At 38.1% G+C, this 15,017-nt stretch overlaps 1 protein-coding gene across 1 annotated transcript in view; it reads right to left on the reverse strand.

Annotated features, from left to right (window-relative positions):
* Positions 1–14,488, reverse strand: part of PXDC1 (PX domain containing 1) — a 129,720-nt gene extending 115,232 nt beyond the window's left edge. Inside the window, exons 1-2 of the transcript XR_003994912.1 lie at positions 13,374–14,488; positions 6,257–6,383 (exon numbers count right to left, since the gene is read on the reverse strand). The gene's annotated coding sequence lies outside the window, so the exon portion shown is untranslated. The remainder of the gene's footprint in view (positions 1–6,256; positions 6,384–13,373) is intronic.
* Between the last annotated feature and the right edge of the window lie 529 nt (positions 14,489–15,017).

Below are 15,017 nucleotides of genomic sequence, written 5' to 3' on the forward strand. Positions count from 1 at the left end.
GTATTCAAAACAAGAAAGATGCAAAAGGGATTTAATCCTCAGATATTTGTGTGGATTAACACTTTCTTGCACCAGAGAAATAAAGCTTACATTGCTCAAAGAACAAAAGCCCTTAACTCACATGAGGGAACTTTAGCATTCAGGGGAGTTGTTGAAGTGTTCGATACACTGAAGCTGTGAAAGCTAAAAGAGTGATCTCTGTATAACCAAAGGTCTATATGGAAAAATCTAGGATTTTAACAGCAGGCTTCCAGATGAAAACCAACTCTGAAAGGCAAGTTATGCCTTTCTGAATAACTCTTTGTAATATTTTTTCACCTCTTCCCTAAACATTTTGATCTTTCAAGAGGAAAAACACATTAAAAAAGAAAAAAACTGTCAAGAGAGCTAGATTCTAAACTCCTACAGGACAGACAGAAGTTTTTCAGAGCTAGGAGAGACCAAAAATGCAAAGGCTAATTTCTGTAATATTTTTGTGAATCCAATACAAGTACAGTAGTTCAAAGGTATAATATACTAATTCACATTCTAGGAAAATTATTTTTATTACCACTTCTACTCATTGAAATCAGAATTAAAACTGTACTTTTTATGCATTTCCAAGAGATGTCTTTCACAATTTCCTTTGTTAGAGGCTTAAATGCTTTGTAGAAAAGTAGAGCTATTTGGATTTTTTAGCTACTTGAATTACGACTTTATAGGGAAGTGTGAGCATAGCTGCCTATTTCCAGCACATTTAACTTTGCTTTAGATGCAAATTTCAGAATTTTGAAACTGTTGCCAGCAGTGCCTATCTTACGCAGTGCTTGTGGTACAAACTCCCCACAAATACTAATGCGTTCTTTTTTCTTTAAGGAGAAAAGAAAGAATACTGAGTAACTAGGAGGGTTGCTTCAATCTTCTAAGATTAAGAAGCCAAAGTCCAAAGGACCCTGGAATTTGTAATATGGATAGTTTAACCTGACATTCTTCAGATATAAATAAGGTGCATTTGAGACTTTGGGAAATTATGACCCATTAAGACCAAAGTGTCTTGCATACTCTTGATCAAGTTTTAGGTTCCATAAAGGTCCCACATTCATTATAACATGTATGATTTTAATGAAGCAGTTGGATAAGACCATGAATACATCACTTTTTTCAGGAATCAGTTTCATTCTTCCCAGTTCACTTTTGAACTGGGAATATTATAGACAGCTGATATTCACAGATGCCTCTATGATTTTCCCTTCTTTATATGAACTATTGGTTAAAACTCAGTGAATGAGAAGGTTAGACTGCCCTCTCTCTGTCGCTTCTTGCTAACTACTTGATCTGTAACTGACAAAATTATGGCCACGCACTTTCAAGAAATTCAGAATTAGGTGTTAATCAGCACTTTCCCATATAGTCATGAAAAAAAGAATCCCATACTCCCAATCAGTAATGTGGTATGCCTCCAAAAAGTTTTAGTTTACAAACCTGTGCTTTGTTGATGAACTAAGACAATAAAAATTGGTTATACTGTTTAATATTACTACTACTCTCTGTGAATTGAGGCCTTTAATGTGCATGCACTGTCAGCAGAATGCACAAGCCATCCTTGTGCATGAATGCATTAATTATATGTGAATTAAAACCATCACTATAATTACTATATTCTCAGTTTTGTTTTCTGATGGGAGAAAAATGGTTATGAGAACATTATTTTGAATTAGAATATTATATTAATTTAAATTGAAATATAGAAAATAAACATTTGAAAGATGCGAAGCAAGACTTGGGTGACGTTAACTAATAATTGTCATGGGATCCAATTGTTTGGCTATTTCATCCTTTAAAATATATACACACCTAACGCCATAGTAATAAAAATCTTAAGCCTTCATACAGAACTACCATGTTTATAAACTTGAATTTGATTTTACCAAATAAATTCTACTGCCTAATACTGAAAACGGTGAAGACTTCCAATTCATACATTACGGCTGCCCTTCTAGCAAACAAATTAGGTAGAAATCATCATTTTTAACTTTTAACATCAGTACACTGCGGGTTATAAGCAAAGATGAACACTGAAAACGCATTTGAAAAGTAAACGCCAGTGCGACGTTGTTCATTTGCTGCCCTCTCCTGGGGAAAGCCAAAGCAAACAGTAAAAGCACCACAAAACAGCCAAGAAACTATGTTCCCCGAGTACCTTTACCTACACTTCTCTGATAACTCAACCTTGTGACAGCAGATTGTTTTCATTTTAAAGGCATTTTTAAAAAGTTTTCATTTTTAAAGTATCATTAGACTTTAAAAAATATTTCCCAAATGAGTCTGTTAATCTAGGCATAATTGGAGACATTTCTGGCGGAGAGAAATAGAGGCTACTTGCGTTGGCATTCTGGAGTTCTGCATAGCAGCACAGACTGTGCATTCAGAGTTAACACAGCAACACTCTTTATGCCGTTCTGCCATCAGCTATTAACCTAAGCTGTAGGACACAACACTGAACTGGCTATGATTTGCAGCAGATTCTGTTCTGCCACAGGGTCGGGGCCTTTAGTGGGAAGAAATAAAAGACAGCCACAGGATGGTATTACAGCTAATTGCTACTTTCATTAGTTTGCTCTTCGAAGAGTCTACAAGAAAGAAACAGTGTTAATATGAGGTTTGCTTTGCTGTACAGATAGCACAGCAAAACTCAAGTTAGAACTAGGCATGAAAATCTGAAGTAAGTTTTTTATCTTTGCAGTAATTTACAAGCATAATTCCAGGGAGAGCTCCCAGAGAACTCGTCCATAAATGCTTCTGAAACACAGAGGTAACACGTTCATCAGATAATGACACATTTTATATATATATATATACATATTTCATATATATATATAAACCTCAGACTAAATTTGGATCGCCACACTCCACTGGTTTGAAAATAACTATTGTAACAATATAAAGATGTAAAACACTTAACCTTGTTCTTCTCCAACTTCTTTAAAATTGAGACAAGTTATTTCAAAATACCTCACTGTGAACATGGAAGCAACTTGTCTACCTGCTTTGTGAATCTGTAATGACTGAACTGTGCTTTGACTATGACAAGGCTTGTTAACTGACTACTTAATTTAATACAAAACAAAAACCAGCTGCCTACGTGTACCATGAGCATGTCAGTCTACTCCCTACTTACTTGCCAAGCTGCTAGTTCACGTATCAGTGATCAGGCGTTTGACTATCCTTTTTTTCTTTATTTTTATCACACCAATTTCAGCAAGCTACTAAAGCATATATTTACTTCTTTCCACGTGAGCAATTATGACTTCAAACCAGGAAACCCAGATTCGATATAGCCAATTACTTCAGTCTTAGAAAACAGTGGGGTAAAGAAGATATTTGGGGAAAAAAAATTTGACCATTTGAATTAATTAATCATAATACACAACTCTAAAAGAAAGTGATTTCTCTAGTTAAACTGAAGGTGTCTATTGTGAAAATGTTTTCTAATAGTGGAGCACACGTGTATGGCCATAAACTACAACAAAAGAAAGAAGATCCCCAAAACCACACTCGCCTACTTAGAAGAAACCTAGAAAAACAGAATGTACACTAACTTCTCTACCTAAATACTAGAAAAGCTATTATTAGAATATTGTGTGATGTCAACTTGTGGATGGGTGGCTACCAGATTTCTATCTCCTTTCTCAAAGAAAACAAAAAAATCTTTTCTGAATAACAGGAAAGCATCAAATGCCATCTCAAGTTTTCTTTGGAAGAGAGGAGGCACTTGAGGTCAGACAAAGTCGTAGTGTTAACTCTTACAACTACAGATAAGTGGAATTTTGCATTAACTGATAAAATTGGTGCTTCAGTAAATATGCCTCTTAGAAATGCAGCCACGAGTACAAAGGAAGCCTCACAGTGCACCTCTTGGCTCTTCAAAGAGCACATCTCAGTGGCTCTCCTTTGTTATTGCTTGTAACACAACTTAAGAGAAAGCCTTCAGAAGCACCTTTTGATCAGCTTACTTTATTCAAAAGACTGGAACTTTCGCAAACCAAGAAGAAGACACCTCTTTGAATAGGGAAGCTTCTTTTTGTTCAGGCTGTCTGTGGGCAGCTTTCTTGTAAAAATAAGTGAGTAAATATATGTGTGCCACATTATCAATTTTTCTGCAATGAAGAGCTACAGAAGTTATGTGGAGCATAACAAGCAAAATGGCAAGTTTCGCCATATACAGGTCATACCCACTGTACGTAATGCAAGTTAACTGAAATCCTTCTTTCTACTTGCTTTTGTGTTGGAGCACACAGGATTACCTTCAGCCTTCTTTCCTCTCTTTTGTTTTTGTTTTGTTGAGTTTTTTTTCTGATGGATTTGTTTGTGATGTCCATTCATCTGACATCTGGTTGTGAATACTTGATCCCAAAATGAAGACAGAAGGGCTGTAAAAGTTCTGTGATTTTCCATATGCTCTTTCAAGTCTTCTCTGGATGGCCAGTTACGAAAGAAGTAAACTAATTCAAAAAGAAACCCAAAATACTGTATCGACCAGTATTTTACATTACCATCAGTGACTGAAAGATTTCAGAATTTGAGATAAGATACTTTCAGGTGAAAGACAAAGTTGTAGAGAGACTTTTGAAATAGCGTAACCCGCATAGTTCAGTCCATTAATAGAGTCAAAAAAGCCTTGCTGATCATCCTGCGTTATGTTTGTGAAACACACACTAAGGGCAAAACAACAGCTTCCCAAAAAGAGCTAGACAACCCATTTGTTTAGGTTGGAGTTTGTTTTGGTTAGTTTTGTTTGTGTTGTTTGATTTTGGCTTTTATAACTATACGGCAGAATTAGATCCAAGTTGTTACATACAGGTAATGCTGAAGCAAGAACTGCTCTATTTTACTTTTGCACATGTAAATACAGTGAACAGGTAGGTGACATACTGCAATGTTTAGCTGCCATTCACACATACCCTAGAAGAACAGCTTATCATTCTTGGATGCACACTTTCATTATGAAATTGTCTCAGTGCTGCTCAGCGCAAAGAAAAACAAAACTAGACAAACACTGATTATAATGATAAAAATGACAGCATTTGGAAAATCACTCCTGTGTTTGACATGCTTGCTGCCACAATGAATATCCCTGTTTCTTAAAAGCAACAAAACAGGAAGGAGAAACATGATTTTCAGATACCTTATTTGACTTGAATCCACTGGTTTCACCAGATTACAATGTTTTTAACATACATAACCTTTATCTAACAATCCACATTTTAAATAGTTGTCTTTTCTAAATTTCCTCAGCTTCCTATGACCATTGTACATTGTTGTGGGGTTGCTAGCTGAACCCAGGACATACATGTAGATGAAGAACAAGTGACATATTTGTATAGTATAGCTATTATGTTGCCAGGAATTGATTTATGTTTAATATTTCGATATTCCTAACATAATAAGTTTCCTTTCTCATTCTGTTGTAAAAATAGCATAAAATTCTAATTACATTGTTAAGACTAATATCAAGATCAGTGAAATGACAGCCATTTCCAATGTAAAATATAAGCTTTAAAAAAACACAGTGCTGCATACACATTTAAATACATAGCATATTTGGTAAGATTAGGAAAAATTAAATAAGCCCATTAGATGACCGAGAAGATAGCCAGCATTTGTGTCAGAGTAAGAGGAATACTTCCATCCACTGAAAATACCATTTGGCACAGAATCACTTAATTTGACTCAATCTTTCTGGTCCTGACAGAGTTCGCATATTACTGCTTTTCTATGAGGTCATTATTTTTAGCAACAAAGCACCAAAAATCCTCTTTTCCACCCCCACGCTACAAATGTGGGGGCGGAAAAGCCTACAAATGAGAGATAAAAGCTGATGTTAATTGTTATATAAACGAATCAACCTCAAAACAGTTGCACCAACTCTGAAGGTAACTTGTAAAGTCCATCATCTTAAGCAGTATGTATCAAATGCTCCCCACAAGAACTTGGTAATGTAAGACCTTTCAGCACACTGCCATTCACAGGAAGAAAAAAATAAAGATTTTTCCTTCCCCAGAGTCATCAAGCCTGATTTATTAAATTGCCAATTCCTTTTAATGTGATGACACAACATCAGATTACAAATGCTGCTGGCTTATGGAGCCTCTAGTGACTGGGGGAAAAGGGAGGAAAACTGCCAATTTATGACCATTTACAGGTCAAAAACTTAAGCACCTTACAACTTTTTGAGATGGTACATTCAAGATAGCATTGTGAATAAACAAATACTCACCTAACCCTCCATTCAGTGTACACCAGCTTCTCCAGCGTGGTTCAATGGTCAACAAGTCACCACCAACACAACGTATGTTAGGATGCCATACTGGAGCTGAAGCCAGTGGGTCTAAGTATCACAGGACCTAAGGAAGAAATACATGAACTTACATATATCAATGTATTGCATGGTCTCACAGCCTAGGAACTAAAAGCATACAGTGCATACTGCTGTATGATGATGGCATTTTTGGTAATTTAGTATGTTAAGGTAGATTCCCAACATATTTCTCGCAACACAAAATAAATCCTGTATTAAAAAACAAAACAAAGTTCCAGCTCATTAAGGTTGCTAAGCCAAGACATAAAAATTAGGAATTGCCAAAATTAAAGTTGCCTTGGTAACCTCTATTTCATTGCTTTTTGTGTATATGCTCTACGCTCACTAAACAATAAACCAAGGCTAACGAAGCACTACCCATTCTACACACTGAATTTTAGAAGGATCATGTGGGGGAAAAAATATGTGTATACAGTCAAGTCAAGCAACTGAAGATTTTGCAAGTGTACCTGCCCGCACAGATGATGAGTGACTTTGCATCCTTTATTGCGAGTTTCCTTGAATTTCTGTGGGTGTTTGGTTTGTTGGGTTTTCTGTTTGTTTCATTGGGGGGGTTTTAGCATGTTTTAGGCTTCACTTTTTTGAAACAAAGTACGTAAGAAGTTAAAAAACAACTTCCAGATTTCATAGTGGGGTATTATATTTGGGCTAACTGGCATTGCTGCAACCTTTGTAGAAACCTCTGATGCTTGAATTAATTCCCATTTGAGTAATGATAGTAATAGTACATACAAGTTATTGTGTACCCTGTTATTTTAATGCTGGTTCACATGCCCAGGGCTCTAAATCCTTTCTGTTCACTTCAGGCCACTCTTTTGCCCAAGTTATTTTAATTCTCTGAGACTCTTCACTATTTTATTCTCTGCCCACTATGGCCTGTCCCAGTAGCATTTTTCCTAACATGCCAAATTCTGCTCAAGTTCATCTCCTCATCACATCCTCCAGCAACTTCTCACAGGTTTTCCAGCCACAATAACCTTTAGTATCCAACTTTCTTTTTTATTTTTTATTTTTTAAAGAATTAAAAACTTTTGCATACAGGTACTAAAGAAAACTGGCAAGTTCTTAGTTCCTGTCCCTGCCTGCCTTAGAATCATAGAATCAGCTGGTTGGAAAAGACCTTTAAGATCATCAAGTCCAACCATTACCCCAGGACTGCCAAGACCACCACTAAACCATATCACTGAGGGCCTCATCTACATGGTTTTTGAACACTTCCAGGGACTGATTCCACCACTGCCCTGGGCAGCCTGTTCCAATACCTGATTACTCCATGAAGAAATTTTTCCTAATATCTAATCTAAACCTCCCCTGGCACAGCTTGAGGCTGTTACTTCTTGTCCTATGGCTTGTTACATGGGAGAAGAGACCAACACCCACCTCATTACAACTTCCTTTCAGGTAGTTATCAAGAGAGATAAGGTTTCCCCTGAGCCTTCTCCAGACTAAACACCCCAGTTCCCTCAGCTGTTCCTCGTAAGACCTGTGCTCCAGGCCCTTCACCAGTTCTGCTGCCCTTCTCTGGACCCACTCCAGCACCTCAATGTCTTTCTTTTAGTGAGGGGTCCAGAACTGGACACAGGACTCGAGGTGCGGCCTCACCGGTGCCCAGCACAGGGAGGACAACCACCTCCCTGGCCCTGCTGGCTACGCTATTTCTGACACAGGCCAGGATGCTGTTGGCTTTCTTGGCTGCCTGGGCACAAGCTGGCTCACGTTCAGCCATCAATCAGCACCTCCAGGTCCTTTTCTACTGAGCAGCTTTCCAGCCACTCTTCCCCAAACCTGTAGCATTGCATGGGGTTGCTGTGGCGGAAATAACAGTCTGTTGTAATTAGCTTCCTGCAGTAAGTTATCTTCACTGCTCACTGCATTTTTTGGAGATTGTGAAAAGGCCAAATCTCCACAGACTTTTGCATCAGGAATGTATGCCTTTTATCTACTCTAACAGAAGACACCATCTGAAAAATGCTTAGGTCTTTCCTGCATGCCATGGACTATTAGGGCTTCTTAAATAAAAGGCATCCATGGTCTTACTGGTTCCAATTCCAAACATTATGAACAGAAAGTTTTCCCCCATGTGCATTCTAGAAAATTGGTTGAACCATTCTCCTTGATCTGTTCTTAAAGAAGTACCAGTTGGAGGCAAAGGAACATGAGAAACTGCCATTTAAACAAATAGAAAAGCAAGCAAGACAGAAGAGCAAGTGAAAACTGTATTTTAAACAAACAACACTGGTAACAAAGAGAGCATGTAGGTTAGTGGAAAAAAATGGCAGTATGGTTTTATAACACTAAATATGAAGTAAGCTGTTAAAACATAGAGGAAGTGTGAGAAATGCAGGCATATGTCATGAATTCATTTAATTTCTGTTTTCAGAAGAAGGGGTCTCTTTTAACAAGTCTTGGGGAAAGCATGCATCAGCATGAAGAACTGCTGATAGAGACATATAGCCTCCACCATTATTAAAAGATAAGTTACAAAATCAAATTTGACTGTATAAAAATGCACTGCTCCCCTCCTTCTGTTCACTCTGCAAGATACAAAGCTGGATAGAGTCCTTTGAAAGTTGCTTTAGCATTGCAGAAGTATTTAAGTTAGCCTAAGTGTTACTTATGAGATGAAACTAAAGTAAATATATATTGATTGATAGGCTGCTATATACTTCCCCCTGATATTCAACCTGCTTCAGTTAATGAGATTAACTGAAGACAGCAGTCAGAAATCAGAGATGCAGAGACAAGTCATTCCACATAGCTCTGCTCTAACCACAAGTCTAGGACTTTGTAGGTGAAGGTGTGAGGAATTGCCACTGCTAACAGCATGAACTGCAACATGCATTTTTGACATCATTAAATGTCCACAAAGGAATCAGAAAAAAACCAAACTGTTGGTCAAAAAAGATCCAAATTGTAGATTGAGCCTGGCTTGCCATGATTCAGAGTATCAGGCTTTTGGTGTTATTCCAGTCACTTTGACAAGTCAGAAAAGTTTCAGACATGAAGCATCCTTCAGTTTAACGTTTTAAGCAATACAGTATTCCTTCCTCCTCCCTCCTAGTGAAGGGCCCAGTAGTTTGATAACAAAAACCCAATAAATCTATGAGGTAATAGTCTTCCTTGTATGAAGCAAGAATCTCTGCTACTGCAGATGAAAAAAAGCTCTCACCGAGTAAGATGGAACAAAACTGATGAAGGAAGATAAACTTGCTGCTACTAACTTAACAAAGAAGAATTTCCTTTTAAACTAACAGGCAACTGGTTAGCCAACCAAGCAATTATCAGTTGCCAAAATAAGCCCATCAGAAACTCAAATAAACATAAAAAGTATCCAAGCCCCAAGAATGTTGTCATGCATCCAGATTCCCTGCACTGAGTGTCCTTGTCATCTTCTCTACCTAGTTAACAGCTGCTGTGCTGCTAGCTCAATGCAGCTGCTATATCCCACCACCACCACCACCATTAGCCTTGGAAGATGAGGATCCTTGTTTAGTGCCTTCAAGCAAACTCTAAGTCCATAATCCTCTTCTTCCTCTTCAAACCACAGTTTTACTCTAGCTTAATGAATTTTAAAACAAATTTACCAGCATATACACTTGCATTACCCAAATATTTAGCACTGGGAAATTCACCTCCACTCCGTAAAAGCAGACAGTAGTAAAACATTTAATCAGAAGTCCTGTACATGCTTTCAGTATTTACAAAGCATTTGTTACACTTCACAAACTAAGCAGTTAAAAAAAACAAACAAAAAACCAAAAACAAAAAACCAACACCTATTGAAGGAGGAAGGGGAATAAAATCCCCAAAACAACACAACAGCCAAGAATACACCTATATTTGGAAAAAACATCTCATCTCTCACATTCAGTACACGTCTGCAGTTTGAAATTGTAACCATGGTTGTACAGATGCCTGTAGACCTTGATTCATTCCTTAGCTGTATTAAAAGCCACAGTTTGATATAATGGGTTAAAATAAAATTAAATCCATTAATTTAAGAGCAAGACATTTCTACATTTTAAACAATTATTAAAAGTTCAAACTTAACTCCTATGCAGTTTTAAAGTGGTTTGTGCTTATTTAAGCAACATGGGGCTGAATTTGGCTGAAATGCACAGTATTTCAGAAGAGCGAGCAACTGTTAATTGAAGACGCAGTTTGACCAAAAGCAAGGTTAGCTCAGCTCTAAGGATGCTCAATGCACTTATCTCCCACAGTGTCAAAACAGCACAACAACAACAAAAAGGATAAAAGAACTTGAGCAGTTCTCAAAGATTTCAAACCACAATTTAAAATGAGCTCACAAAATATATATTTGCAGTGGAGTTATTTTGATATGACTTACAGAGCCTATGAAAAATATTGAAGGAACAGACAATTGGGAAACATCAAAATACCCAAGCTTTATTTTTACTGTCCAGATGCGATACACTTCAGTTGTCCATTTTCTTCAAAGTACATCTGCTGACAGTCTAAATTTGGTCTGGAGAAAGTGCTGGCTAGAGGTTGAGGTTTTGCATAGAGAATTTCTGTTTATGGAAATCAAGACCACTAACCATTTTCTGTAAAGGTTTTAATATAAAATCACTTTATAGCAACTTCTGGACTCTTTTTTAAGGTTTAAGATTCAAAGACCAAAAATGATGACAGGCAGCACGATAAGCCTTTCAGGTCTTTTGCCTCTTTATCCCTGATGCAGATGGTAAATGGTCACTATACAGCCTACACAAATATCAACCACCGCTTTAATTTATACAAGTAAACAACAAATAACATCGCATAAATGCATACAAGAATCTCTCAGCATGACAGATCAATAGCTTTGTCCTAAATCAGAAATTAAGAAGAAACTTCAATGTACTCCAAAGCATTTTAGCAATTTGCACATTTTTTTCCCACTAAGCAGTTAGGTTTTCATGTAGGTTCAAAGTTATAACAAGCACACTGTAGCAAATAACATTACCAATTACAGCTAAAACCTGAAACTAAGTTAAACACAAGCTTAGTGCTAAGGAAGATGCAGTTAAAACTTATTTCAAAAACTATCCCCATAGCAAGCAGGAAGGCTCCCATACCCATTATATCAGCTTCAAAAGCATAATAAATTGGCATACAACAGTTGTTTGTAATGCTATGGTAAAACTCCCCTTAAAGGAATAAAACACCTGAAAAATACTAGCAAGCTGAAGACTACTCAATTTCTTTCATGTTTCTTCTCCACCTCAGAAATGTACAGAAATTAGCATGATGATAAATAGACATTTAGAAGGGCTCCTTTGCTCACATTTATCGCAAAAATGCAAACAGTACTAAAAACAAATATAAAACATTTACAATTCCATCATACTACCAATAGTTTAAAAAGCTATTAAGTATTTAACCTACTACATTTTTCAATAGGAAGCTAAAATTAAGCAAACTTTCTGAATGTGTTAATGTAACAGTTAATGGTAAATTATAATCTTCAAAATTCATTGCCCCCAGATATGATGGAAATTATCGAAAGAGCATTCCAGAAAACCTCATCCCAGATTGCTTTCTCACTATTATTATAAGGGAGACAGATTCTTGATTCCCCCCTCCAAAAAAAGGAAGCAAATTTTTCATTCAAGACACAAGCCATAATTTGTCAAGACAAAACGGTTCCCCTTTCACTCAAGAAAACATTGTTTGTATAAGCATTCATAAATCTTTTCACTGTTGTGGTCATCTCTATTTTGAAATAGTGTGAATTTCAGCTGTCTATGTGCTCTCCTTTCCCAACCTCTTAGGGAAAAAGTTAGACTGGACTGCAGCCTTGTTGTCAGCTTACAGTCGTATGCAATGAAGTGGAGACACTGCATGTCGTTCTAAAACTGACCCTTTTTTGGTTCCTTTCCCTGCAGAAATTCTGCAATAACCTATGAAAATTTTATCTCCTGCCCTTTTGAACAGCAAAAGCTCAGAACCCCACCTATCCCAAAGAGGACTTTAAAATTAGACTGCACAATATAATCTAATCTAAATCCTTCAAAACCTACACTGCAACACAGACGCAATGCCCAGCCTGGCTACAATCACAGAAGCCCTGTACTTCCACGTTCCTAACACTCCTAACATTGCCTGTTTTCTTATGTGACCATTGCCACAAACTCCAGAGCGCTCCTACGAGAGCCATCATCTTATTTCACATAAATTGCCTGGCTTTGCATTGGCTTTATTGAGCAATCGGAACCGAACCAGCAGTTCAACCCAGAAAACAAGTTTGGTCTATATGAGCAGTAGCAACCACAAAAACCCTTGCCAAAATCAATCAGTCGCTGCAATCGCCTGCAACACTGACTGGTTGAACAGAAAAATGCCCGGGCTACCTGTGTACACACACCTTTCAAGATTTTACCCAGTCTTGAAGGTAAGCACTAAATGCATGTCTTTACCAAAGGCAAAACAGTTGCAATCCGTATGAGAAACATTTTAATGGGTTTCCCTCCTTGCTTAAATAAAGTACAATTGGTACAAACCCAACATTTGTAGTCAATGTGAAGGAGAACAGCACTGGAATTATGTCCTTTTGTGATTTAAGAGACGCAGATCATGTTACTCTGCCAAGCTTCTCCTTATAAATGGAGATAATATTTAGCTATTAGCAGTGTCACAAAACTTAAGAGATAAAAAGCATTAACCTTGACAGAAGTACCTTCACAGTAACGTTACAGAGCCATTAAAAAGCTAATAATACTGAAATTATTAGAATATGATAGTCAGCTACTCGTAGAAATAGTCAGAATCCACAATAAAAAATGAGACAGGACTTTGCAGAATGAACTTCACCAAAAGAGGAACATCTACAACACTTTTTAGAATTTTTCCCATTCTCATATTTTCTTTCTTTAAACCAGAACTGAAGATACTTAACTGATAGCATTTACAGCTCATGCTGAAACTCTGATAAATTTTGCACTGAGCAAATAAAGTTATGTGCAAAGAGACACCTGTAGCTGAGGCAACTGTATGAGAATAAAATTTGACTTACTGGTAAAATCACTGTGCAGACATTTAAACACATCCTGATAACGGCAAACTACGTGAAGATTTCTTATCCGCTCAGTTTCAGAAGATGATGAACGTATTGTGCGTTTAAAGAGATGAAGTTTCCTCAGGTGGCTGTTTCTGTGCACTTTCCAGGCACTCTGTGACACAAGAACACTTTCACTGATGAGGCACTGGTAGGTTTCTTTTATCCCTTCTGTGATTTTAAATGATTCTCCATTAAGTCCCACTCAGCCGTGCGACAATAAACGCACTTAAAGCCACGGTCCGTATCATGACCCTTTTCATGGACTTTATGAGCATCTTTCGACTTCAGTCCTATGCTGCACACACTGCAGAAATGCTGCCTTCTCTCAGAACCCAGCTTTAAGGCCCAAGCATGTGTCACAGGATGAGCTAACCTTTTACTGTCACATCTAGCTTTCTTCTGATTTTTGAAATTTTTACACCTTGCTTCAGCTTTAGAGTTTTTTATCTCCCCAGCTAAGGTCCAAGCTGTAATACCGGAAACACAACAGAGGCCAAGATGCACAGACTGGGCTTTTTCATCTTTACTCCTGGAACTTGTAAGAGCAGCTGGCAGTGCAGAACAGGGCTCCTCAAGCTGCAAAGGAGGTGCTGCTGCTCCAAATGAGGTGTTCACTTCGCAAAAGTGAGAGGCATGAGAGTTACTGCTCTGACTACTTGGGCTCATGTCACAGCAGGGAGGACTCATTTTGAAGCATCTGATACACAGGTAATAAGACAGATATTTCTTGCAAAATTTTCTTCGTTTTCCTTATTTTCTTGGTTAGCTTCATCTCCCATGCTATACGATTCATTTTCATTTTGGTCAATTTTAGGAGAGCCTGGAATTTGACCCTGTATCTGTTTCACATGTATGAGCCAGGTATGTCCTGATCGTACTTTTGATGCTGCTTGTGAACTGGAAGTGCTTGTACCTGTATACCTCCACCAGAAACATCTCCACCAGGCTGGCTTCAAAACCCTGAAGCACGGCAGCGTATAACTGAGATGGCAAGGTTTCCTCAGAGCGATGCAGGTTCATTGACAGAACACGTTGATATTTGTATTTAAATTAATACTCCATAGTTACTCGTAGGTAAATCTACAAAAGACAATAAACAAAACAGTTAAAATCCACTTCATAATTTATCAAAAACTCCAGGCCTCAATAAAATCGAGATTCAGATTCCAGTCCGCGGGATGACTGCAGATTTTAAGACTATTTGAAAGAAGCGAGGGTTTTTACCCTGAGAAAAACAATGCCATAAACGATTACAAAAACCACCTGTCGAAATTAAAAATGAACTACAGGTTAACAGTAGTTAACAGTACCACCGCATTTGTGTTCAGTTTATACTAGCTCCTGCTGTCAACAGGCGGGCTGCGTTAACCCCGAAGCAGAGCACACTGGTGACAGACCTACGCCGCTGGCACCCGGAGGCCTCCAGCCCCGCCACCCTGTCCCGGCGCACCCCAGGTGCCGCCCAGCGCCCCGCCGCCCCTTTCCACGCAGCTCAGCACAGCCAGGTGGAATCTGAGGACAGGAATTAAGCGGAACAACCTCCTCTCAAGACGCGCCAGCTGCCTTCGGAGAGCCCGCCGTGAAGACCCCTCGGGGGCT

The sequence above is a fragment of the Strigops habroptila genome, chromosome 1 (genome assembly GCF_004027225.2).
Source record: "Strigops habroptila isolate Jane chromosome 1, bStrHab1.2.pri, whole genome shotgun sequence".
NCBI classification, from domain to species: domain Eukaryota; kingdom Metazoa; phylum Chordata; class Aves; order Psittaciformes; family Psittacidae; genus Strigops; species Strigops habroptila.